Raw genomic sequence first — 26073 nt, 5'->3', positions numbered from 1 at the left:
CCCGAGGGTCCAAGATTTCAAAACAAGCCAAATGAAGTTTTATCATGAAAAATTGTTTCATTGATGGGAGAAATACTCTCTACACCCAATAAATAATCACCATGCAGTTAAAATCAGAAGAGGCTGTAGTCTTCACTGTTTTCTTATTATGCTTTTTTTCTTTCCTTTTGGCAAGGAGCTGATGTTATATGTACAGAATGGCTGGTAGAGAATGTTAAGGAGTAGTTTTATTGTCTATTTCCTCTCATGTGTGAAAAGTCTTGGAAATCATCTTACAGGTCAGCGCATAACTGCAGCAGTGATTTTAAGGGCCAAGCTTCAGTGAGATCTCTTAGACTGCCAAGTTCTTTCTCACTATTAAAGGAGAAAAGAGTAGTAAAAGTTATGAAAATGTGAACCAGTGTACGGGAAAATGGGAAACGCTGTGAATACAAATATATCCGCTTCAAAACCTGCCAAACAGAAAATGATGAAAACAAAATACTTCCCGAAACCTTCTTGAAGACAATTGTTATCTGTATCCACCCCCACTGGCTTTCGGCATATTTTCCGAGGTACTTGCTAGTAAGCACACATTTGTCTGAAAAATAGTAGCTGTCAGAAATAACTTTCTAAAGCTCCAATCCTAAGCACACTTACCAGGAAGCTGTACCATTGAACTGATGGGACTTACTTATGAGCAAACACACATACACTTGTGTGGCTGTAAGTCAAAACACTGCTGAAATTAGGCAGAATATGTTATGATTGCATATGAAACAAACAAGGGCCCAGTGGCGACATTCAGCTTTTTTGGGCTAATGCCTGGGTCCACAGATTCTGGGGTGGGGGGTGGGGTCCCAGGGGCTGCCACCAACCTCTTTCCCCCACCCCAAAAGAAAACAACCCAGTGCAGAAGTGCAGAGTGAGGTAGATACACCTGCTGCCAATAGTTCCTCAAACTTTTGAAATGACTGTTGTGTAGCACATTAATTCCCAAATTATGTGCTGGTGCTAGAGAGCAGAGCAGAGATTTCTCAGAAGACATCTTCTGAGAACATTTCTGATATATATATTTTCTGTTTCTCACCCTCAACCTCACCCCTACAGCTGCTGCCAATACCATATTCCTCCTCCTCCTCCTCCTCCTCCTCCAACTCGGTGCCTTGGACCTCCACCTTCAACAGGGACAGGGACTAGAGAAATGGAGGTGAAGGGCACTAGCTCAGTGATAGAGAATCTGTTTTGTATGCAAAAGGTTCCAGGTTCAATCCTCAACATCTCCAGGTAGGGATGGGAAAGTCCCCTGTCTGAGAGCCTGTGCAGAGAGTAACTACATTTCCGGCTGAGCTATGGTGAACCTGCCTATCATCATGGAACTTTGTCTGCAGCTACTGACTGCTGTCATGGGCAGCACCTCGACTCATTATCATCATCTCTGTCTGCCAGGTCTCTCCTCTGAACGGAGCTCACACACGGTGTTCTTTTGAGTACCTTATTCTGGGATACTAGCTGATCAAGGGTGTTGTGGTTTGGCAACACACCACAAATCCCAAAATCCAGCAACTACACCAATTATAAATGGTAAGTGCAGAAAGTCCCCTATGAATAGCTGGGATGCCTGCCTGCCTGCCAGCTGGCTCTCTCATTCCCTTTAACTGTTGCTTCTCTTTTCAGTGAGAGAGACCCTGGTGGCCATGGGGTTCCAGTTCTACTGCTGCCCATCTCCATGAGAAATAGATTGTGCACACTTCATCTTCTGCCTGCTGCCTCCATTGGATAGGACATTGTGCCTAGAGCAAGGAAGAAACTAAGCCAGGCTTCCTCAACCTCGGCCCTCTAGATGTTTTTGGCCTACAACTCCCATGATCCCTAGCTAGCAGGACCAGTGGTCAGGGATGATGGGAATTGTAGGCTCAAAACATCTGGAGGGCCAAGGTTGAGGAAGCCTGGACTAAAGCAATATTCTCACCTAATTTCAGGATGCTGTCAGCAGCTCCCAACTGGTTGCCCAGGAAAGTATAAAAACAAGGAAAAGTTTCTTACCGTCCTTTTTTATTTCAATATTTACAGAGAGAGGCCATAGAACCCAGCCTCTTGGATAATGGCGTTGTCCCATGTGAATCTCCACCCCCTGTCTCTCCCACTTCCTCATTTGTTAGTCTCATCATCTCTCCTACGGGTGCCGTTAAGTGCCCTCTGTCTTTGAGCTCTTTGCTCTCCTACTTTCAAGGCTTGCTGGGTTCTGGGAGATGGTGGGTCTGGAATGCTTTCTAATGACACTGTGTCAGCCAGTTGCTGCTCCAGCTCTGCCTGCTCCTCCTTTCCCATTATTCCCCAACTTTCCCCCTCATCTGTCTCTGAGCTGTGACCTCCCGCAAACCCCTGTTGTAAATCTATACTGTCTTTCTCTTCCTCCTCCCTGGAAGGATCAGGATGGGGAGGTGGTCTCCATCATTCCTTCTCTGCCCAGTTGCCCTGACACCCAAAGAAGTAAGCCTAGCCATTGTGACCTCACACTGATGCTGTCTAACTAAAGGAGTGAGACCTCCATTGTGTCATCATGCTGTTGAAAAGTTGGCCATAGTTGTGATCTCATGCTGATGCTGTCTGCCTGAAGGGGTTAGAGGCTGACCACTTTAACTTCACCCTGATGCGTCATACTGGAAGAAGTGAGACTGGGTGATGTGACCTCATGTTGACACCGCCTGACGTAGGTTGTAGCCAGTTAACCACAGAGTAAATCTCAGTTATTTCCATGGTTTTTGTGGTTACAGTGCCTAGGATTCTTATGCATTGAATGCTAAAGGGAAGAGTTGTGAAAGTTTCGGACAGGAAATGAGTCTGGTTAGAACAGGCTCAAATGTATGCTGGAAATGTAAGGAAAAAGAAGACACCTTTTATCATATGTGGTGGAAATGTAGGGTAGTAAAAGGATTTTGGGAAATGATATATAATGAGTTGGGGGGGGGAAATGTTTAAAATAACCTTTGCTAAAAATCCTGAAGCCTTCCTTTTAGGAATTCTAGGTGCCAAAATCCCAAAGGAGCAGAAAAGATTATTTATGTATGCAACCACGGCTGGACAGATGTTACTGGCCCAGAGACGGAAAGAAGATAAAGTTCCCACCAGAAAAGAATGACAGATGAAGATAATGTACTATGCTGAAATGGCTAAAATGACCGGAAGAATAAGAAATCAGGAAGACCAAAATTTTAATAAGGAATGAGGAAAAATTATAACTTAAAGACCATTGTAAACAGTTAAAATCGTTAGTAGGATTGGAATATCACGTGTAGTTTAATGGTGAATTTTGGACACAATGTAGATGTAAAAGAATTGGATCATCATAAAAGATGCAGGAGGAAATGATTAATAATAGGATCCACAAAGGGTAGGATGGAAGTCCAGGAGATTCCTTGGAATCTTGTTTTTATGATCTGTGTTTGATATATGACTGTAAAATTTTAATCTGAAAAACCAAATAAATAATAAAAAAAGGAAATGAGTCTGGTTGATTTCAGAGGGAAAAGGGTAAACACCTTCCTTCTAAAATGACAGCACTTTGCCATGAAGAAGAGGAGCATACATTGACTGGTCATAATCTACAACAGCATTAGGCAGATGCATTAAAGTTACTGAAATTAATCTATTGTTTTGGGTAGCAGTTATAATAATGTCAAGAGTTAACTGTCCGAATAAAGCTAACTAGTTTTACCAGGGGACCGCTATAAAAATGTAATGGGTAGTGGTAGGCTAGGGCAAGCATCCTGGAGTAGCCTGCAGCCAGATCCCATGGCCATAGTGACTGCTCTATCCTCAGTACCAGTGTCTCTGAGTTGGAACTGGAGGGGCCAAACGATGCAACCTGAGGGGAGGGTAGATTGAGCCCTGGGGCTTCCAGTTGCCAACCCAAAGTGGTAAAAGGGCAGAAAGACTGTTTCCGTAAAGCAGCCCTAGAAAAAATAATAACCCAATAATTCAGGATTTCACCTTTCGCATCCTCCAGTACACACGGACTGTGGCTCAAGCACATTTTACAGGTGAGAGGAAGGGAGGGGACAGGTATATGAAAAGGAAATTTCTCCTCATCTGTGTGACTTTGTGACAAAATTACTTCTTTGGAGAATGAAGCAGAACAGAGTTTTCTTTTACTTTTTTTTTAAAAAAAGTGTTTGTTTTCCCAACAAACTTCAAAAAGCTGTTGAGAAGGGTGGTAGGTGAAAATGTGCTTTATCATATCTCAACAGCCACATCCTTCAGGAAAACGAGGTGTGCAGTTCCCGCCCCCTTCTTTAATACCTACAAGTTGTCCTAATTCATTTTCCACATGATTACACACTTTCCATTCCAAAGACAAATTAAATAAAAATACCATTTGTGTGTGTGTGTATATGTGTATGCAATTCACTCACACACAAACCAGTATTGACAAGCTCCTTTCGCTCCCTCCTCCCAGTCTGAGTGCTGCTGTCTTGCATATTCATGCAGATGCAAGTTAGACACTGACACAGCAGCACTTCCAGAGGGAGATTGATTTGTGAACAATTGGACAGAATTAGCCACTGGGGTTGTGGTGCTGCATACTCACGAAGGATGCTCTGTGAGCTAGATATGGGGATAATTTTGGGCTGGGTTGCATTTTATCACAAATCCATGTCATTTGCACTTCCCAAAACAATGAGATCTGAGAGTCAAAGCGTGGATATCCATCAAAATCTGCACTTCTCCAGATTCCGCACTGTGCACTTCTCCAACTAAATAACATCGAGTAATAGTAATAATAATAGTAATAATAATAATAATAATAATAATAATAATAATAATAATAATAATAATTTATTTGTACCCCACCCATCTGGATGGGTTTCCCCAGCCATTCTGGGCAGCTTCCCACAAAAGATTAAAAATACATTAAAACACCAGTTATTAAAAAATTCCCTAAACAGGGCTGCCTTCAGATGTCTTCTAAACGTCAGATAGTTGTTTATTTCCTTGACATCTGATGGGAGGGTGAAAGCAACTACTGAGAAGGCCCTCTGCCTGATTCCCTGTAACTTGGCTTCTCGCAGAGAGGGAATTGCCAGAAGGCCCTCGAAGCTGGACCTCAGTGTCCGGGCTGAACAATGTGGGTGGAGACACTCCTTCAGCTATACTGGGCCGAGGCCGTGAGGGGAAATTGTGCCTAGAAATGCATGTGTTGGTGAAAGCAGCACAAGAGATACATTCTGTTAGAGAAATGTGATTGTAAAAATGGATCTCTTCAGGGAAATTGCATAGAAAAATGTGTCTGTTAGGAAGAATGTGCTCTAAAACACTGGCCGAGCTGGAGGATGTGCTAGTGAGCCATGTGCTGGCTTTCTCTGAGATGTTTGAGTGCTGCCACCATCCCGCCAGTGCTACCAACCATCTTTCCCAGCCAAATTTTTGCGTCTCTTCTAGTAGCGATTTCAGTTCTTGTGTGGGCAACATCCAGGCTCAAGAAGGAGGCATCAGGTTTGCAGAATAACAAAAATAAAAGTGAGGAAAGAAACCCTCAGGGAGGAATAAGCCCTCTATAAGCAGCCCAATGAGGACTGAACTTACTCGTTCCCAACAGAATATCAACTGATCTTTGGAGGAAGAGAATAGCAAAACCAGCAGGGAGGAGATGGAATATCCTGGGAGAGGGAGAGGTTCCAGCTATCCAGTCGTGAGAACAGGCACAACCCACACTGCAGTGTTTGGATGTAAGTGCCCCTTCTTTCTGCCTATTTTAAATAATGTGTTGTGCTTCCGATGCTCAATTTGATGCGTGGGCCAGCTGCCCAAACAGAACTCTCTATAGGTACTTGGGAAATCAGTTCCATGTAGCTTCATTGGCAAACAGGGGTAGCAGAAGATGTTTATGTAACTCATGCAGCTGGCCGTCGTGAGCATTAGGGTTTCCTGCTTTACCGCTGTGCTGATGCTCAGTTGGGCTTTAAGGCTTCAAGCTTTTTCACCCCAGCCCTGAGATCAGCTTTGACGCAGCACTGAAGCAGAAGCCCGGATGCTTTGAGACTGCTAACTAGATGTGGTAAACCATTTTGTTCTCGTTAAGCATATATTTGCTTTGAGAAAATGTTGTTTTTGAACATCAGCAGGTTCCCTCTTCTTTCTTTCAGGTTTCTTCAGTACTGGTGTCATGTGTTATGCCAATTTTCTTTCATATGGACTAGAAGCTGGAGGCTGCGATTTCAGCTTATCACAGTCATGCACATTTAGACACTGATTTCTCCTTCAGGCCTTCCCTTTCCCCCATTCTTCTGCTCCGTGCCTCCTGTCCTCTTCCCTAGAATCCTGTTTTCTTTCCCCATTCCTCCTTGATTTGCCCCAACCCAAAGGGGAACAGCCATAGCTCAGTGGGAGAACATCTGCTTTGCATGCAGAAGGTATCAGGTTCAATCCCTAGTATCTCCAGCTGGGTGAGACCTTTATCTGAAATCTTGGGAGAGCCACTGCCATCCATTGTAGACAATATTGAGCTGAATGGAGCAATGCTTTTGTTCAGCAAAATGTTTCTACATGGCCCTTTTGCTTCAAGCCTTCTCAACCCTCCTCTCAGGTCCCATTTCTCAGGTCTCTTTCCCCCTGTCCACTGCCTGTTCTGTGTGAGGGATGTGGGTGGCACTGTGGTCTAAACCACTGAGCTTCTTGGGCTTGCCAATCAGAAGGTCGGTGGTTCAAATCCTCGCAATGGGGTGAGCTCCTGTTGCTCTGTCCCAGTTTCTGCCAACCTAGCAGTTCAAAAGCATGCTTTTTGTTGTTTAGTTGTTTAGTCATGTCCGACTCTTCATGACCCCATGGACCAGAGCACACTAGGCACTCCTGGCTTCCACTGCCTCCTGCAGTTTGGTTAAACTCATGCTGGTAGCTTCGAGAACACTGTCCAACCATCTCATCCTCTGTCCCCTTCTCCTTGTGCCCTCAATCTTTCCCAACATCAGGGTCTTTTCCAGGAAGTCTTAGTGCAAGTAGATAAATAGGTACCATTGTGGTGGGAAGGTAAATGGCATTTCCATGCGCTCTGGCACTCTTCACAGTCCTCCATGCACCAGTAGCAGTTTAGTCATGCTGGCCACATGACCCGGAAAGCTGTCTGTGGACAAATGCCAGCTCCCTCGACCAGAAGCGAGATGAGTGCAGTACCCCATGGTTGCCTTTGACAGGACTTAACCGTCCAGGGGGTCTTTACCTTGTTACTTTTTTCTGTGCCTTTCTTTCAGCAATGCTGACTGTGTGGACTCTCTGTCACAAAGCTTCCTTTGCTGCTCACTGCCTGTGATGCCATCACTGCTCCCCACACAGCTCAGTGTGTGATGTCACTGCTGCTCAGCCTCTGTGACATCAGCACTGCTCAAGCAATTTGCTGTCTGAAGCTTTATCAGTAAGACAATACTTCAGTGTGTACACACACACACACACACACACACACACACACACACCCCTCTCTTCCTAGTAAACTGCAACTTCCTTAACAAGGACTTGGACAAATTAGGAAGTCTTTTGTCACTGATGTTTGGGACCAAAGAAGGCCTTCAGTGTCTTCCTTGATCCAGTTTTCACAAGGATTTGAAAAAAGGCAACATGATTGTTCATCCATTCTGATAGCAAACCATTCACCTGTTCACCAGAGTGGAATAACGGTTCCTTCCAGGTGAGTAGCTTGCCAGATCAAAAGCTTAAATTACTATGTAACAGATGGGTGCATGGAGACAAAGCAGGAAGTGAAGGGAGAGGAGGGCTGGTAGGTCCTTTGTGAGTCTGTATATTTCTTTTACATATATGGTCAGAGGGGAAAGACCCACCCCCTCAAAAAATGCAGAGCCAACTAATTGTGAAAATCTGGATCTGAGTCCCATTAATATTTGGCCCATCCAGTGATAGAGAGCAGCAGGTTTTTGGTGGGCCTGGGAATGTAGCAAAGCATAGAACGTTATCTATACAGAAGTGTAAAATTAAAATAATGGCTGGAGTTGGGAAGTGGCTTTGCCCCCTTGCTTTTCTTGAAAGAAGCACAAAACCCCAGACAGACCACTCTTTCACCCCTACCATATTTGACTGCCCATTTTAGACATGGCTTAATAATGGCAACATTGTAGAGAGTAAAGGGAGAACCTGCAGGCTGATGTGGAAATACTTCAGTGGTGCCCCATCTGCTGCAGAACTGGCTGCTTCTGGTCACCATGGTTGACAGTCCTGGACTCTTGGAAGATGCCGCCTTCGTTGTTACCTGTGAGAAAAAGAGCAACTGACTGTTCTCAGAGGTAGTGGCACACATAGATACTTTTTGAATCTGGACTTAAAGGTCTTGTGTGCCCCCTCCCTCTTTAGATGGCAATGTCCGTTACTTCACTTGCTCCCAGATGTAGTAAGCCAATTCTGCTGCTTTTTGGGATCTTTCCTCTCATTCTTCTTAGTGAGGCCCTGGACTTCTGCCCCAAAGGCCTACCTTAATGGTACCACTGCACACTCTTGAGCTCTATGATTGAACTTAGGCCCTGTTCTGATGCTACAAAACTTTTACTTCCCCCCTTTTTTTTCTAGACATAAATGCCGCTCCTGGCTTTTTCTAGGGATTCAGAATCTTGTGTTAGTGGCTTGTGGGGTTTTGTTTTGATCAACAGACAAACTTTGAACACCTGTGGGACATGGATGCCATGTCACAACCTGGCTTTCGAAAGACCGGGCATGTTTCTTCTCATCTTTCATCACCTTATGTTCTGAGGCAATATATGTAGCTCTCTCCTCTCCCGTTACAAAGCTCTGAGAGGAGGGTTTGAGGGCTTAACCTTCGAGCTATCAGGCCTAGATGCTTTTGACGCAGTCTGAGAGGTATATGTGTAGCTTTAAAAAAACACACACTGTATGAAAGATTAATATTTTCTCCTCTTCCTGGGAATTCTCATCCTGCAAAGGACTTTCAGCAAAATACAAATACATTGTTAGGAAAATATAAATACAAAATAAATACATCTAACATTTGGCATTTGGACCAAATAGTTCTCTATGCAAACATGGCTTCATGTCTGGATAAGTATGAAGAAAGGAATGGAGAGGGATCTGCTAAAAAATGGATTTATTGGTATTTAAAATACACATTTTTTTCCTATTGGAAATTAGCACTGACAGCATAGTAAAGTTTTACTACAGCATGTAGTATTATTATTATTATAAAGCAATTATTAGCATCTGGCACAGCTTGTTAGCAATATCCATAAATCACACCCAGATTTATTTGAATAAAGATGGACACACATGCCGCAGACTGAAATTGATAATTTGGGGATTTTCTAAATCTCTTCCTGCTGTGCTTCATTTTCTTTCAATAGCCTTGAATAGTCTGGGTTATGTGTCTTTTTATATATACGGCACCATTTGATCAGAAAACAAGAGCTGGTTTATGTTTCTCTTTCATTATACCTGATTGGTAATTCCACATCCAAATTACAAGATTCCACAAGTTTGGTAAATGGATATTTTTTTAAAAGGAATTTCCACTTTTCAGAGATTCATACATATATATAAGCTGTTTTTGCTAGCAAAGCTCCCACACATTTCCATGTAGTTTCAGTTTGTGAAGCAACCTGAGGGCACTAGTCTACAGGGGTGGGGTGAGGAAACGCTTCACAGTAAAGAGCTGCTTTCTTTTGCCAAGCTATAAAATAATCATTTTACATCAAACTCTGGTCAGGTGCCACAGGTGGAGTTTTCACCTGGACTCAAGAACACCTCAGAAGCTCCTGCCCATTCCAACTACTCAAACTTCCCTCAAAAGCCACTCCAGGAAGAACAGGGTAAGCATGGGAGCAGCTTCTGCTACAGCACACAGAGCTTAAATGGGAAATGGAAAATCGGAGATCCCTCATGCATGTACACATGAATGCTTTTGAGAATACACACTGGTGTTTTTTGTGTTGTTGTTTTTAAGGAAACCTGCTCAATCCTCCATTCAGGTAGCTCAAGAACGACAGGCAAGCCCCCCTTTTACGCAAGGGTTGGGTTCCAAGGCACCACACATCGGTAAAAACACATATAATTGAAACATATTGGGGGAAAATGACAAACGCCTCACCCTAACCCTACCCCCCCCTTTTAGTGGCATTTCAGTGACATCTTTATGATGTTTCTGGGTCACTTCTGGGTTCAGTGTGATGCATGTATACACGGTTGTGCACATACTGAATGCGCATAAATGGGAGGGCTGCCTGCATTCAGCTATTTCAAGAACTGTGCAGAATCATTCGTATGCCTCACTGTATGAAAGGATGTGTTGCTCTCTGCTCCCATTCTGTCCGTGGCTCTATCTACCATTCTTTTATCTGGTCACCGGAGAGGTGATCTATTCCAGGCCTCAAACCCCAAACAAACTCTCTTCCTCTCTCCTTACAGGAAAGTGTGTCTGTCTCACACAATCAGCTTTCCACGAGAGCCAGCCGAAACTCATCCAAATAAGCCCCTCCCCAAACCAAAACCAAAACATCATCAACAACCCTACAAGGACCAATCCTGTCCTTTTCCAAGCTCACACGGTCCCTCCAGCCTTCTTGTGCTTTTTCAGTAGCCATTCAGGTTTTTTCTCTCTGTGGTCATCTTTCAAACCCCTTCATCCCCTCACAACTCCTTCAGCCTCCCTTGCTGGCTGGCTGTTCATTTGTTCTGCCAACTGCTTGCTCACCCCAGGCTTCCCTCTCCCTGTTATATGTGCATGAAAGCAGGCAATGAGGCAGGTGGCAGCACCGATGACACGTTAACGTTGAAAGACTCTCTTGGTCCACTAGCTGGTCTGCTCAGTTGCTTGCTCCGACAGTCTACTCACTTGTGCTGTGGGCCATCCTGCTTCGCTTGCTTTGTTGCCTGAACTCTGAGAGTGCAGCTGTCTTCCGATTGAAGTGTAGAGTGTTTTAGGACCGGGACATTTGCAGGGAAACCAAAATGCTTGTTTACAAAACTATTGTACTACCAACCTTACTGTATGATTGTGAAACATGGACCACTTATAAACACCATCTCCAACTCCTCGAAAGATTCCATCAATGGTGTCTCTGAAAAATTTTACTTATCACTTGGGAAGACAGGCAAACTAATACCAGTGTACTGGAAGAAGCAAAGATCACCAGTGTTGAAGCAATGATTCCTCAACATCAACTTTGTTGAACTGGACATGTTGTGCGGATGCCTGATGATCATGTTCTAAAGCAATTACTCTATTCTGAACTTAAAAATGGAAAGCATAATGCTGGTGATCAACAAAAGAGGTTTAAAGATTGTCTCAAGGCAAATCTAAAAAAAAACAAAAAACTAGTATAAACACTAGCAATTGGGAAACACTTGCCTGCGAGTGCTCCACTTGGAGAGCAGCCTTTACCAAAGGTGTCATGTGCTTGGAAGACACTCAAGGAAGGCACGCTTGGCAAATCCACACCATGATAAATTCCTGCCTGGAAACCAATGTCCCCACTGTGGAAGGACGTGTGGATCCAGAACTGGCCTCCACAGTCACCTACGGACTCATTGTTAAAACCGTGTTTATGGAAGACAATCTTACTCGGCTACGAGTGATTGCCAAAGAAGAGAAGAAAAAGAAGGAATGCTGCAGTCCCATCTACTGGCAGCCATGCAAACTGCAGAGCGACACCTTTTTCTAATTACAAAATTGTACGTAGGAAGAAAAAAATTGCCTGAGGAAGACTCAGCGGATGGCAATAGGTGCTACAAGAACTCCAGGCACATGGCAGTAGACGTCTGTGCCTCCCGCCAGTTATCTTTCACTGCAGGCCTCAAATGAGTAAGAATGGGTTTTTAATAGCTGTTGCCAAATCCGAAGCCCTTAGTGATCCCATGCCCTTGAATAATAACGAGATGTGATGGTAATTAGAAGAGCAATGGAGTAATTACCTCCATTCTTGCTAAAATATGGTTGGATGGGCTGAAATGAACCAAAGTGTATTAATAAAGAAGGAAGAGATACAGAATCCCATTCATCTCACTGTCAAGTAAATGCTCTGGAAAGGTTAGCTTTATGTAATTTGGATGTTTCCTCATGGGTGCATTAGTGTGTCTGTGCTTTTTCTTGAGGGGATTTTATACTTCAATCATAATGACAAGGTAGCAGGTGCTTATTTTACTGTAGTTGCATATATATCCCCAGAAAAGAAATATCCTTACATTGTACATTTATGCCCCCTCCCACCTTCGTTAAGGGAAAACGAGGTTGTGCTTTTCAAAGGTTTCTTATATTGTTAAAAAAAAAGAAAATTGGGTTCCTTGTTCTCTTGCCAATTACCTTGTGCTATGAAATCCAAGTGGGTGGCTGTTTCAAAAGCTAAACTGTTGTGTACTGCAGTCTAGAGTTGACATTGATAAAATTGGGAGCGACTCTGTTGGATGGAGGAGGCAAGATTTTCCACACACATGGAAATTATCTGTTACACATGGTTTTATAGGCCACCTGGAAATGCACTGCAAACCATCCACTGGTCCATAGACCATTGCTTGAGATTAACTGATTTATTTCATTTCCCTTTAGGGCAACTTTCTGAGACAGAGGATAAAATAGGAACGTTTCCGTTCTGTGCATTTCACATCATGGTTTGCATTCCTTTGACATCTTGTTAACAATGAAACTGAAGGCAATTCCTGTTATTTAAGGCTAAAGCTGTCTAATTTGCTGTTTTTCTAGCATTATTATTATTTAGAATTGTCCTGCATACATATCAGACTCTCATCCTGCATCATCATATTGCTGCTGTTTCAAAATAGCCTTTAATTTCGGATGCGGGGTTATGATTTGCCACATCAGATGTCAAAATCCTCCAAGCTATTGTCGCCATCGCAGCCATGAAGGCAAAACAAATCAAAGGATGCTGTTAGATAGCCATGCAGGTAAATAGGGTGTTTCTAACAGAACTGGAACTCCATAGACCATCACCTACATCTTCAGAAGGGTGATGCACTATGGAATAGGTTTGGCAGCTTTGCTCATCACAGATGTCCATCCATTGAATTGTGATTTCCTCGCACTTCCCCTTCTGAAAATACCCCCCCTTTTAACCAGGACTCCTCCAATAAGTTCCTCCCACCTTTTTTGACTCACCACCGGGTAACTGGAAGGTCTGCGGTTCAGCAGTAGAATATATACCATGCATACAGAACATCTCAGGTTCATTCCTTGGTATCTCCAGGTAGAGATAGGAGAGACGGCTGTCTGAAATTCTGGAGAGGTGCTACCAGTTAGTGTAGGGGCAATGCTGAATTAGAAGGACCCATGTTCCTGCTCAGGATAAGACAGCTTGTTCTATGTTCCTATAGTCTCAGATGATGGACAGGCTTTGCCGAACCTTTCCCCATTTTGTTCCTTGTTGTGGGAGTGGCTGCCAAGTTCCAATGCTTCTGTTGGCTTCTGTTCCTTCCCCATCAACTGCACCTGGTATATATGCAGGTGTGGGGGAGCCCAAAATGCACCAAATGGCCAGCCACCAAAAACATGTCCCGGCTGTGTTTACTTCTGGCCGAGCCAGTTGCAAAGCGACATGGCAGCAGACACCAGCTGTCTCTGCCCCTTCACAGCTGCATTTCACGCCCTTGCGAATTGGTATGTGAGTGACTTTCCATCTGACTTTTCAGCTTGGTCCAACATCTAAAAAAGTACTGCATTAGAAGAAAGAACTGGCACTTGCATTTTCAGTGCGCTGTGTAATGAAGGAATGCATTGATTTGGAGAAATGCTTCATCTCAAGTCAAGTTTAAGACATGTATGCATGGATTTAAAAATAAACGCTAAACCCTTTCTTGCCTCCAAGAGTAGGTCCCTATAGGTGGAAGCAGTTTCTAAAAGAAAGATGGAACAGATGTTAGAGTCTCATCCACACTTTTGCTTGACCTGTATTTTGAACGTATTGAGCACTGATTAATTCCCTTGGGTCTGAGAGCTCTTCTCATTCTGTGGCTGGGCTTGTAAAAACTTGATCTTACTGCTGAATCAGATCTTATAAGGTGTGCGGAAAAACTGGAGAGAGATTTTGCTTAACTGAGCTTCAAATTGTGGATTTTTGCAAGGCACAGCCATGGAACAAAAAGGAAAGCTCTCAGACCTGGAGGAATCAATCAGTGCACAATACAATCAAAATACAGGTCAAGCAAAAGTACGGATGAGCCCAATGTTTGGGGGGGAGAGTTTGATGATTAGCTCAGTTTGATTCTCACTAGGGTTGCTGACTCTTGGAACCTAGGGATGAAGCAAAGAGTAGCAGTGTGGAGGAAGTCTTGAAAACCTTCAATATCTGGCAGATGAGAGGAGGCACTGGAGATGAGGGTAACCAGCCCAATGCAGATCTTGTCTGAGGCGCAGGGTAGGAGTCTTGTTAGAATAATTTTTCTGGCATGACAGTGTAGGTTTGGCAGGCCCCTTATGAGGCCCACCAGCTAGCCTAGACCCCTAATGGTTTTGAGTAATTCACAGGGAAATTGGCACTGGAGCTCAGTTTTGCTCTTTCAATGAATTTTTCATGCATCCTTGCATGTAGTTAGCGATATTAATTATTGGCCTTTCAATGTGCTCTTGTATTGTTCTTATTTTAAAGCAGTTGACTCATATTTCACGAGCAGGCAGACTCTGACGAGGGTGATGGCAGGAAATTGCATTTTGCTCAGTAAGCTTCCTTTATTGTTTTCTCCCTTTCCCTTTGTTTTCCAAATCCATTTCTCATTTGCGCACCCTCTCTGTATATCACTCTGCTGCGTTCTTGGGCGGCACATCAACAGGAAGCAAAAGGACGTGATAGCGATCTGTGGCACGTGTCTGACAGGCAGCCCATTGTTTGCTAAGATACAGGGGGCTGCCTTATTATGAGAGTCATCATGCAGAATCAGGTAGTAAACCAGGGTGCAAGACTTCTGGGATGTACTGGCTCAGAATGCAGTGGAGGAGTTACAACTGGCAGATGCTCACAGTTTCCCCACATGTAGTAAAAGAAGCACGACAGTGAGAACAGGTTTGGCATCCATCCAAATTTGCTTTCAGAAAGCTAACATGGTGGTTAGATTAGCTCTTCATTGAACATTCATTCAGATTTCATTATATGACAATGAACATTCACCCTGATTCATTTGCAGGGTGTTTACACATCCCTATTATTCATTTATCCTAGTGTTTCCCAAATTTGTTTTGTTTTTGTTTTTTTGAAAGTAATATCTATTAAAATTTCAAAGAAGTTACAAAAATGAAAAGGAAAAAAAAGGAAACAAAAAATAAAAAATACAGAAAAATAAAAACAATTAAAAACAAATCAATCTTTCCATGTCTTGTCTTTCATTTGCTTGTTTCCCTGACCTCCTCACACCTCCCTTTTTTGTATTCTAGTTCAATAGTTGTTTCAACAAGTCCTTTCCATTTTTGCTTTTATCTTGATATTTTATCTTAATATATTATAACTTTACCTTTTTACCTGTTAACAATCCATTTTTACATACCCCTTTGTAACATTATTGCTAAAACCACATAACTTCATTCCAGCATCCTTCTAACATTCCTTAATTTTACAGTGTTTCTGTAGATAGTCTTTAAATTTCTTCCAATCTTCTTCTACCGACTCTTCTCCCTGGTCTCGGATTCTGCCAGTCATTTCCGCCAGTTCCATGTAGTCCATCAACTTCATCTGCCATTCTTCCCGGGTGGGTAAATCTTGTGTCTTCCAATACTTTGCGATGAGTATTCTTGCTGCTGTTGTAGCATACATAAAGAAAATTCTATCCTTCTTTGGCACCAATTGGCCGACCATGCCCAGGAGAAAGGCCTCTGGTTTCTTCAGGAAGGTATATTTAAATACCTTTTTCATTTCATTATAGATCATCTCCCAGAAAGCCTTAATCTTTGGGCACGTCCACCAAAGGTGAAAGAATGCACCTTCATTTTCCTTACATTTCCAACATTTATTATCGGGTAAATGATAGATTTTTGCAAGCTTAACTGGTGTCATGTACCACCTGTATATCATTGTCATAATATTCTCTCTTAAGGCATTACATGTCGTAAATTTCATACCTGTGGTCCATAACTGTTCCCAGTCAGCAAACATAATGTTATGTCCGACATCTTGTGCCCATTTTATCATAGCAGATTTTACCGTTTCATCCTGAGTATTCCATTTCAACAGCAAGTTATACATTCTTGATAATATCTTAGTTTTGGGATCTAACAGTTCTGTTTCCAATTTTGAGTTTTCCACCTGGAAGCCAATTTTCTTGTCCAAATTGTAGGCCTCCCTTATTTGATAATAATGAAGCCAATCTCGCACTTTGTCTTTTGGTTTCTCAAAGCTCTGCAATTTCAATTTATCTCCTTCTTGTTCCAAAATCTCCCAATATTTCGGCCATTTGGCCTCCATATTGAGCTTTTTCTGAGCCTTCGCTTCCATCGGTGATAACCACCTTGGGGTTTTATTTTCAAGTAAGTCTTTATATCTTATCCAGACATTAAACAATGCTTTCCTAACAATATGGTTTTTAAATGCTTTATGTGCTTTGACCTTATCATACCACAAATATGCATGCCACCCAAATACATTATTGAAACCTTCTAAATCCAAAGTGTCTGTGTTCTCAAGAAGCAGCCATTCTTTCAGCCAGCAAAATGCAGCTGATTCATAGTAAAGTTTAAAGTCTGGCAGGGTGAATCCACCTCTTTCTTTTGCATCGGTTAGTATTTTAAATTTTATTCTAGGCTTCTTGCCCTGCCAGACAAATCTAGAAATATCTCTCTGCCACTTCTTGAAACAGTCCATTTTATCCAAAATTTGCAATGATTGAAACAAAAACAACATTCTTGGCAATACATTCATTTTTATAGCATAGTGTTTCCCAAATTTGGGTCTCCAGCTGTTTTTGGACTACAACTTCCATCATCCCTAGCTAGCTGGACCAGTGGTCAGGGATGATGGGAGTTGTAGTTCAAAAGCACCTTCAGACCCAAGTTTGGGAAACATTGCTCTATCCCATACTTTTCAGTGCATTTCCCTGTCACATTCATAACCACAAAACCTTTTTATTCCAAGTGAATTGACTGTGCTAGGAAACCTTTTCCACTCCAGATTTTGATGAACTACAACTCCAATCAGCCCTGGCAAGCATGCTCAAGGGCCAGGGATGACAGGAGTCAAAGTTCAGCAACATCTGGTGGTCCCAAGAGTGGTAGAGCATTTTACTCACCATCATGAAAACAAAATTTCTGGAATGTGTTTGAAACCCACTCATAAAACAGCAACTCTGTAGGCACCTCTAGTCTTCTTCCAGTTGTGTGAGTTTACTACATGCAGGGAGCTTTTCAAATCGGGGGAACATAGCAAAACTTGCTCAACTGTGTATGATGGATGATAACCCACCACCTTGTTCTGTGTGATACGTGAAATAGCTCTGAAACAGACTGCTGGTCACCTAGCCCAGGAATATATATTCTCCGCTGTCTGCTGGCAGCTTTCCAACCAGAGTTCCTGCCACTTTTGATCCTACAACCCCTCCCCTGGTTATTCAGAGCGTACAGCCTGGCTGAACTTTTGTTCCCCTGTGCTCTCAAATATTCCATGGCCAGAGCTTTTGAAAAATCTCATGGATAGCATCGTTGCTATTTTTTAAGTCAGTGTATTGCATTGAATTCAGAGCTAATGCTGTATTACTGACCCAGTAACTCAGGGGACGACTGCAGCGCCACCTGGCCTTTCTCCATGTTCGGTGCGACACTGACATCTTCCGGCCCTTAACCCTGCCAATCTCGGAAGCAGGGCCAATGGGTTTTCTTTTTTCTTTAGAGCAAAGATGAAGCATAATTAGCTTGGTGAGAGCTGTATCGATCTTCCTCCCATCTCAGTTCCTCATATTCTGCCAGAAGCATGCTCCAGTGCTTTGTGTGACCCATTTTGCTAACAAACGCCTCTTGTTTTTAATCGCAGGCTCTTTGCTATGATCAAGACAACTGAAGCAGCTATTAGGAGCTTGTCACAACAGTCCAACAGGGCAGTCTCTGATAAAATTCTGTGCAAAGTGACTAGCTATTAGGAAGAAAGCAAAATGCCCAAGATACCCACCATCTAAGCAAGCTGTAGTTTTAATTTCCTATGGCTGTTGTCCAGCTGGGAAGTATAAATGATTTGCGCCCCCTGCCCCCCTGGGAAATCTCTCATAGTTGATTTAACTGAGGTAAAGCTGATTTCAAATGCATTAGGTGAAATCCAATGCTCTATTGAATTCAGTGGGTCACTTCTGAGTTTGGCTTAGTTGGATATCAGGCTGAATTATGATATCATAAACAGGTTTAATAATAATAATAATAATAATTTATTATTTATTCCCCGCCCATCTGGCTGGGTTTCCCCAGCCACTCTCAGTGGCTTCCAATAAAACACTAAAATACAATAACCTATTAAACATTAAAAGCTTCCCTAAACAGGGCTGCCTTCAGATAGCTTCTAAAAGTTTGGTAGTTATTTTTCTCTTTGACATCTGGTGAGAGGGCATTCCACAGGGTGGGTGCCACTACCAAGAAGGCCCTCTGCCTGGTTCCCTGTAACTTGGATTCTCGCAGTGAGGGAACCGCCAGAAGGCCCTCGGCGCTGGACCTCAGTGTCCAGGCAGAACGATGGAGGTAGAGACGCTCCTTCAGGTATACTGGACCGAGGCTGTTTAGGGCTTTAAAGGTCAGCACCAACACTTTGAATTGTGCTCGGAAACGTACTGGGAGCCAGTGTAGTTCTTTCAAGACTGATGTTATATGGTCTTGGTGGCTGCTCCCAGTCACCAGTCTGTTGTGTCGTGAACTTTCATGGGCAAGTAAAGTAACATTAGACAAAAAAAAGCTCCATATGTGGGAAACCCAGCCAGATGGGTGGGGTATACATAATAAATTTATTATTATTATTATTATTATTATTATTATTATTATTATTATTATTATTATTACTCAAGGAAGTGAACCAAGCCACGTGTTGTAGAGGAAGGCAGCAAGGCTACATTTATAGATAAATGGGAAAGCACTGATCTTCGGATGCCTCTAGCTCCAATCGTATGCACACTTTCATGTGAGTTAGTTCAGCTGAGCTCAGTTGCACTTAACATCCCAGCAAATATGCTCAGGAGGGCCAGGCTACATAAATGCTCTGCAAAAGAGAAATGATTGCAATGAAGAAGCAGGAGAGGAACCCACAAAGAGGCAATTTGGCCCTGCATCACAGCAGGACATTTCGCAGGAAACAATCCTGGAAATGAAAGCAACTGGGAAAAAAAGACAGACAGCCAAATTATATTGGGAAAGAGCAGGGCAACAACTTGGAAATATTTGGGATAATAATACAACCCAGCCCTGTGATCATTATAGCAATGATTTTCCATAAAGGGAAATGGAAAGCTTCAATCATATGAGGCATTTAAAATCATCCACTTGAAAGGGTATCAACACTGAAGACTACGGGCAGGAAGAATTGTGCTCTGGAAAGGAAACAAACAGATTTTCTGATCTAATGTGTCTTTTTCATATAATAAAAAGGGCAGGGCAGCAATAATGGGAGTAGCCTTGACACACCAAGTTTTATGAGATGCATCCTAGAAGAAAGTTAGTGGATTTGAAATGGATTTGAACGGATAGGTTATTGAGATTCCCAGATTCCCCAGAATTTCTTTTCTTTTTTAACAATAATTTTTATTAGTTTCCAATTACAATAATCCAATGGTAGCCTCATTATATAAATGCCAAGTTATAATACAATTACTAATCCCAATCATTCAAATGCCGAATTATAAAATTTAGGTGGCCTCCCACATGCTAGAATTGATGGTTTGATTATTTACGTACAGTGGTACCTCTGGTTACATACTTAATTCGTTCTGGAGGTCCATTCTTAACCTGAAACTGTTCTTAACCTGAAGCTCCACTTTAGCTAATGGGGCCTCCCGCTGCTGTGCAGCTGCCGCACAACTTCTGTTCTCATCCTGAAGCAAAGTTCTTAACCTGAGGTACTATTTCTGGGTTAGTGGAGTCTGTAACCTGAAGCGTATGTAACCTGAAGCGTCTGTAACCTGAGGTACCACTGTAATTTGTTTCTGCGTTCCAAAATTTTATTCATCTCAATTACATTCCCTTATACAACAACTGCAATATTAACAACATCCATTCATCTTGACACACTAAATTATTTCTAAAGCTATAGGTGAAGCATTCAAACTATATCCTTATTTCTCCTGTGTGTGACAATTATCCATCATGCCTTGGACGGAGCTAATATCCCACTGTTGTTTCAGAAGTTCTCCATTGCTCCATTCCCCAGAATTTCAGCCACAGTTCAAAACTCCTGATGAGATAGGAGGAGAAACTACTACTACTTTTCAAACCTGCATGATCAAGGATTTTCTTTTCTTTCTTTTTCCTGTTCAAGAATGTCCCCATCCCAATTCCCGTACAGGCTTCAAAGATGTGCTAAAAGATACTAACAAACTGAACAGAAACTTCTTTTTTTTTTTTTTTTTATTTTTTTTAATAGTATTTTTTATTGCGTTTCTTTCCAAATTTTGTACATTGCAAGCAAATGAGGAGTTTACAAGAAACCATTTTTTTTTTTTTTTTTTTATAACAAACCAATAAAAATCAAAACAAAAATAAATCCCAACTTGGACTTCCCCACCCCTTCCGATTCTGCGTTCTTTATATTAACCTTGTCAGCAATTTATTACCTTATGTCCTACCTTATTGTAACTTTTACATGTTATGTATCTAAATTCAATATATTATATCACAATTTTTATACCTTTAAAATAAACGTAACATGTTCAATTCATATTATCTCCTTTTCTCTTTTATCACTTGATTTACTATTTACTTAATCATGATTGCTAAAGCGTATCCTTTCCAAATCATGCACAATCTTAAGATTCATACAGTTTATAATACTTTTGCAAGTAGTCTTTAAACTTTTTCCAGTCCGCCTCAATTGTTTCTACATCCAAATCTCGGATTCTGCCGGTCAGTTCAGCTATCTCCATGTAGTCCATCAACTGCGTCTGCCATTCCTCCAGCGTGGGTAAATCTTGTGTCTTCCAGTTCTTTGCAATGAGTATTCTTGCTGCTGTACTAGCATACATAAACAAAGCTCTGTCCTTCTTTAACACTTTCTGGTCCACCATGCCCAACAGGAAGGCCTCTGGTTTCTTGGGAAAGGTATACCTAAATACCTTTTTCAACTCATTATAAATCATTTCCCAGAAAGCCTTAACCTTTGGGCATGTCCACCAGAGGTGAAAGAAAGTCCCCTCTGCTTCCTTACACTTCCAACATTTATTGTCAGACAGGTGATGTATCTTAGCTAACTTGACTGGGGTCATGTACCACCGGTATATCATTTTCATAATGTTTTCCTTCAAGGCAGTACTTGCCGTGAATTTCATTCCGGTGTTCCATAACCTTTCCCAGTCTTCAAACATAATGTTGTGTCCAACATCCTGTGCCCATTTAATCATAGCAGATTTAACTGTCTCATCCTGTAAATTCCACATAAGCAGCAAGTTATACATTCTAGATAACAGCTTTGTCTTTGGTTCTAACAATTCTGTCTCTAGTTTCGACTTTTCCACCTGGAAACCAACTTTTTTATCCATTTTGAAAACCTCTTGAATTTGAGCATAATGTAGCCAATCTCGCACCTTATTTTTTAGTTTATCCTGGCTCTGCAACTTCCAATTGTCTCCAATTTTTTCAGTTAGTTCCCAATATTTCGGCCAGTAGGCCTCCATATTGGGTCTTTTTCGGGCCTTGGCCTCCACTGGTGATAACCACCTCGGAGTTTTACTCTCTAGTAAGTCTTTATATTTCATCCAGACTGCAAAAATTGCTTTTCTGACAATGTGGCTTTTAAACAATTTATGTGCTTTAACCTTGTCGTACCATAAGTATGCGTGCCAACCAAAAGCATTATTAAAACCTTCCAGATCTAGGACATCAGTGTTTTCCAACAAGAACCAATCTTTCAACCAGCAGAAGGCTGCAGCTTCATAGTACAACCTCAGGTCCGGCAGGGCAAACCCCCCTCTTTCTTTTGAATCTGTTAATATTTTGAACTTTATTCGGGGCTTTTTGCCCTGCCAGATAAATCTAGATATATCCTTCTGCCATTTTCCAAAGCAATCCACTCTGTCCACGATCTGTAAGGTTTGAAACAAAAATAACATTTTCGGCAACACATTCATTTTTATAGCTGCGATTCTTCCCAACAAGGAAAGTTTCAATCTTGACCAAATTTCTAAATCCTTTTTAACTTCCAACCAACATTTCTCATAATTATCCTTAAATAAATTCAAATTTTTGGAGGACAAATAGATCCCAAGGTATTTCACTTTTTTAACCACATTCAGCTCTGTTTCTCTCTGAAACCCCTCTATTTCTGTAATTGTTAAATTTTTGGTCAGAACCTTAGTTTTTTGTTTATTCAACCTAAATCCCGCCACCCGACCAAATTCAGATATAAGTTCAAGAACTTTTTTTGTACTGGATTCTGGCTCCTGCAGTGTCAAAACTAGGTCATCTGCAAAAGCTTTCAGTTTATATTGTTTCACTCCGACCTCTATCCCTTGTACCAACCGGTCCTCTCTGATCATATTCAGTAGCACCTCCAGGACTGAAATAAATAACAGAGGGGATAGAGGGCACCCTTGTCGTGTCCCTTTTTCAATTTTAAATTCCTCCGTCACCACATTGTTCACTATTAATTTAGCTTTTTGTTCTGAATAGATTGCATGTAATCCATTCTCAAACCCCCGTCCTACTCCCATCCCTTCCAAGTTCTTCTTCATAAACATCCAAGATATGTTGTCAAAAGCTTTCTCCGCATCAATAAAAATTAACACCGCCCTTGTGTTCCTGTTAGTCTGCAAAAGTTCTAAAATGTCAATGATGTTTCTAGTGTTCTCATATAAATGTCTACCAGGGAGAAAGCCTGCTTGGTCTTTATGAATTACTTCATTTAAAACTTTTTTAAGTCTATTTGCCAAAATGTCTGCAAATATTTTGTAATCCACATTTAGGAGTGAGATAGGACGGTAGTTTTTAAGCTGAGTCTTTTCAGATTCTGACTTAGGTATCAATGTGATGAAGGCTTCTTTCCACGTTTCTGGTGCCCTCTTCCCATCCATGATCTGGTTGCATACCTCCAACAAAGGTTGTATCAAATAATCCTTCAGAACCTTATAATATTTGGAGGTAAGCCCATCCGGGCCTGGAGATTTGCCTAGTTGCATGTTCTGAATGGCACCTTCAATTTCCTGTGAGGTTATTGTAGAGTTCAAGATTGATCTTTTATCTTGAGTTATTTTTGATAGTCCATTTATCTTTAAAAATTGATCTATCTCTAATTCTTTCTGGGGCCCCTGTGCATACAGTTCTTTGAAGTATCTGTGGAAACACTTCCTAATTTCTTCTGGTTTCTGTACTATCCTTCCATCAATCTCTAGATTTGTTATCGTATTTAGCTTTTGTCTTTTTTTCAGCTGCCAAGCTAGCAGCTTTCCACATTTATTTGCTGATTCAAAGGATCTTTGCTTCATCTGTTTTATTTTCCATTCAATCTCCTGATTGATCAATTTTGAGTATTCTGCTTGGTGGAATTTAATTTCTCTCAGCACCTCCTTGGACTTTGGTTTGGTTCTCAGTTTTTTCTCTCCTTGGTGTATTTTCTCCAGTATTTTGTCCTTCTTTCCTTTCCAGAGTTTTTTCTTAATTATATTCTGTTGTATCAGAAACCCTCTCATAACAGCTTTGCTTGCATCCCAAATCGTTCTTTTTTCAACTGTAGTATTCAGATTTATCTCAAAATAATCCTTTAATGTTTTTTGGGCCTTTTTCACAATCTCTTGATCTCTTAGTAGTGTGTCATTCATTCTCCATCTGAAGGAACCGGGTTGAGTTAATCTAAGTTCTATTTTCAAGGCGTTGTGGTCGGAGCATGTTTTTGGGCAGATTTCCACCTTTTTAGTCTTAGGTGCCAGCCCCCTGGAAGTCCAGATTTGGTCGATCCTTGACCAGGACAGGTGGGCCTCAGAGAAAAAAGTTCCTTCTTTACCTAGGGGGTTCTTTGTCCTCCATATGTCGATCAAATCCAGATTGTCAGTCAATTCGAAAAAAGTTTTAGGCAGTCTGCCGTCTGATGTTAAGTTCTGGTTGTAAGACTTATCCATATGTGTAGACACCACTCCATTCATATCTCCCATCATTATGATGTTAGCATAATCCAGATAGTCCAGCAGCGTCTCATGCAGCTTCTTGAAAAATTCTAATTTCCCGTCATTTGGGGCATAAATTCCTAATATCAATATTTTTTCTCCTTGGGTTTGAATTTCAATTGCCAAAATTCTTCCTTGTTCATCCTTAAATAAAAATTTAGGTGTCAGGCTCTCCTTGGCATAAATCACCACTCCTCTTTTCTTTACTTTGTCAGACGAAATAAATTCTTGGCCTAGTCTTTTATTAACCAAAACCTTCCTGTGGAGCCTGGTCACATGGGTTTCTTGTAAGCAAATAATGTCCAATTGTTCTTTCTTCAATATGTGAAATAACCTCCTTCTTTTCTCCGGGGAATTTCCGCCATTTATATTCCAACTGAGTAGCCGCAGAGACATCCTGAACTATTCTGCCACACCTAGAGCGGTGTGTCTTCTTTCTCCTCTGGTTCCGAAGGTGCAGGTGTTGCTCCACCTGGGTTGAGTATAGGCCAATTAGCTGCTGCTTCTTTTTGGAGATCTTCTCCGTGGTCGTGCAGGAACTTTTGTAGGTCCTCTGGTGATCTTATTTTAACCTTCTTCTGTTTGTAAGTAAATGATAGCCCTTGTGGGAACTCCCACCTATAAGGAATTGTGTTGAGTCTCAGCAACTTAGCCAATTCTGAATAGGTGGCTCTCAAGTCCAATAACTGTTTAGGAATATCTCGGTAAATTTCCACCCTTTTCTCTTGTATCACAATTGAGTTTTTGAAATGTAGGCCTAGTATTTTGTCTCTCTCTTCCCTTGATCTCAAAGCTATTAAGCAGTCTCTGGACCTGTCTTTTCTTACTAATCTTCCCAACCGAAAAGCCGATACAATTTTGAAATCACTTTCTTCTTTTAAGTCCCAGAACTTTGTAAACTCTGTTGTCAAAAGTCCAATCAGATCTTCTTGTTCAATTTCTGGGACTGCCCTTAGCCTGAGGTTGGTCTCGCGATTTTTCAATTCCACCAACGAGAGATAGGTTTGTTGGTCCCCTATCTGTTTATGGAGAGGCTTGACTTCCGCTTTAACTTCCTCGACTTCTTTTTTAGCTGATGTTGCAATTTGAGCGGCTTCCCCTGCCAGTTTACGATTCTCTTCTGTTGCTCCTTGCAATTTTTCAATTGCTAGGTTATGTTGGGAAACCTGATCTGTCAATTTCTGGATCGAGGATGTTGCTTGATCAATTTTTATTGATTGGTTATCAATTTTTTGATTTATTGCTGACAATTGTTCCAAAACTTGTTTCAGTATTCCCTCAGCTCCTCCTGCTGCCATATCTTCCTCTTCAGATCTTTCAGGCTTTTCGGTTTCTACTTTTTGTGTCGCAAGCACAGCTGGAACTGATAATCTACGTCCCTGAGTTAAAGTTGTTTGCAAAAGCTGTGCTTGCTTTTTTGCTTTCTCTTTCTCCTTAGCTTCTTTAGCTTTGGCTGCTCTTGTCTTTCCTGTGCCACTCATCAATCAATGTTCAAGGTCAAATGTTGTAGTCCCATGGGAAAGGCAAGCCCAAAATTAAAAACAGTCTATTGAGAGAAGATAAACAGAAAAACTTTTCCCAGGCCTCTATATTCCCAATGTCCTCTAGGGGGAGTGCCACCAAAGTTTTAGTAAGAAGAAGATAACTTTTCCGCCATTAAAGTCCCTTTGTTCCAACTTTAAAAACAATTTTAAAGGCAAATTAGTTCCAGCACACTAAGAAAAAAGTCCTGCAGGGCACTTTTAAACATGTAACAAAGTTCCAGCAAGGTGCCTGCAATTGTATCCACTTCAGCTAAGTAAGCTCAAAATTACACTCTCCAGT

General features: G+C 41.7%; 3 long non-coding RNA genes across 5 annotated transcripts in view; 2 read left to right on the top strand and 1 right to left on the bottom strand.

The window, feature by feature from the left end:
* Positions 1-2487: 2487 nt before the first annotated feature.
* LOC310762680 lies at positions 2488-3484 on the top strand. Its single transcript, XR_014548134.1, has 2 exons — positions 2488-2749; positions 3336-3484. It is a non-coding gene; the product is annotated as an uncharacterized lncRNA (long non-coding RNA).
* A 3930-nt stretch (positions 3485-7414) lies between these two features.
* LOC310763036 overlaps positions 7415-26073 on the top strand; it is a 37672-nt gene continuing 19013 nt past the window's right edge. Inside the window, exons 1-3 of one of the 3 annotated variants that reach the window (XR_014548409.1) lie at positions 7415-7657; positions 9695-9797; positions 17943-18210. This is a non-coding gene — a long non-coding RNA (uncharacterized lncRNA). Of the gene's footprint in view, positions 7658-9694; positions 9798-12529; positions 12551-17942; positions 18211-26073 lie in introns of those variants that run through there. The other 2 variants (XR_014548410.1, XR_014548408.1) reach the window with 2 other exon arrangements.
* On the bottom strand, positions 8090-17929 carry LOC310763082. Its single transcript, XR_014548465.1, has 3 exons — positions 17674-17929; positions 13097-13215; positions 8090-8233 (listed from the first exon to the last, which is right to left on the bottom strand). It is a non-coding gene; the product is annotated as an uncharacterized lncRNA (long non-coding RNA).

The sequence above is a fragment of the Podarcis filfolensis genome (genome assembly GCF_964270895.1).
Source record: "Podarcis filfolensis genome assembly, chromosome: 5".
Classification (NCBI taxonomy): domain Eukaryota; kingdom Metazoa; phylum Chordata; class Lepidosauria; order Squamata; family Lacertidae; genus Podarcis; species Podarcis filfolensis.
This window is presented reverse-complemented; position numbering and strand designations above follow the sequence as displayed.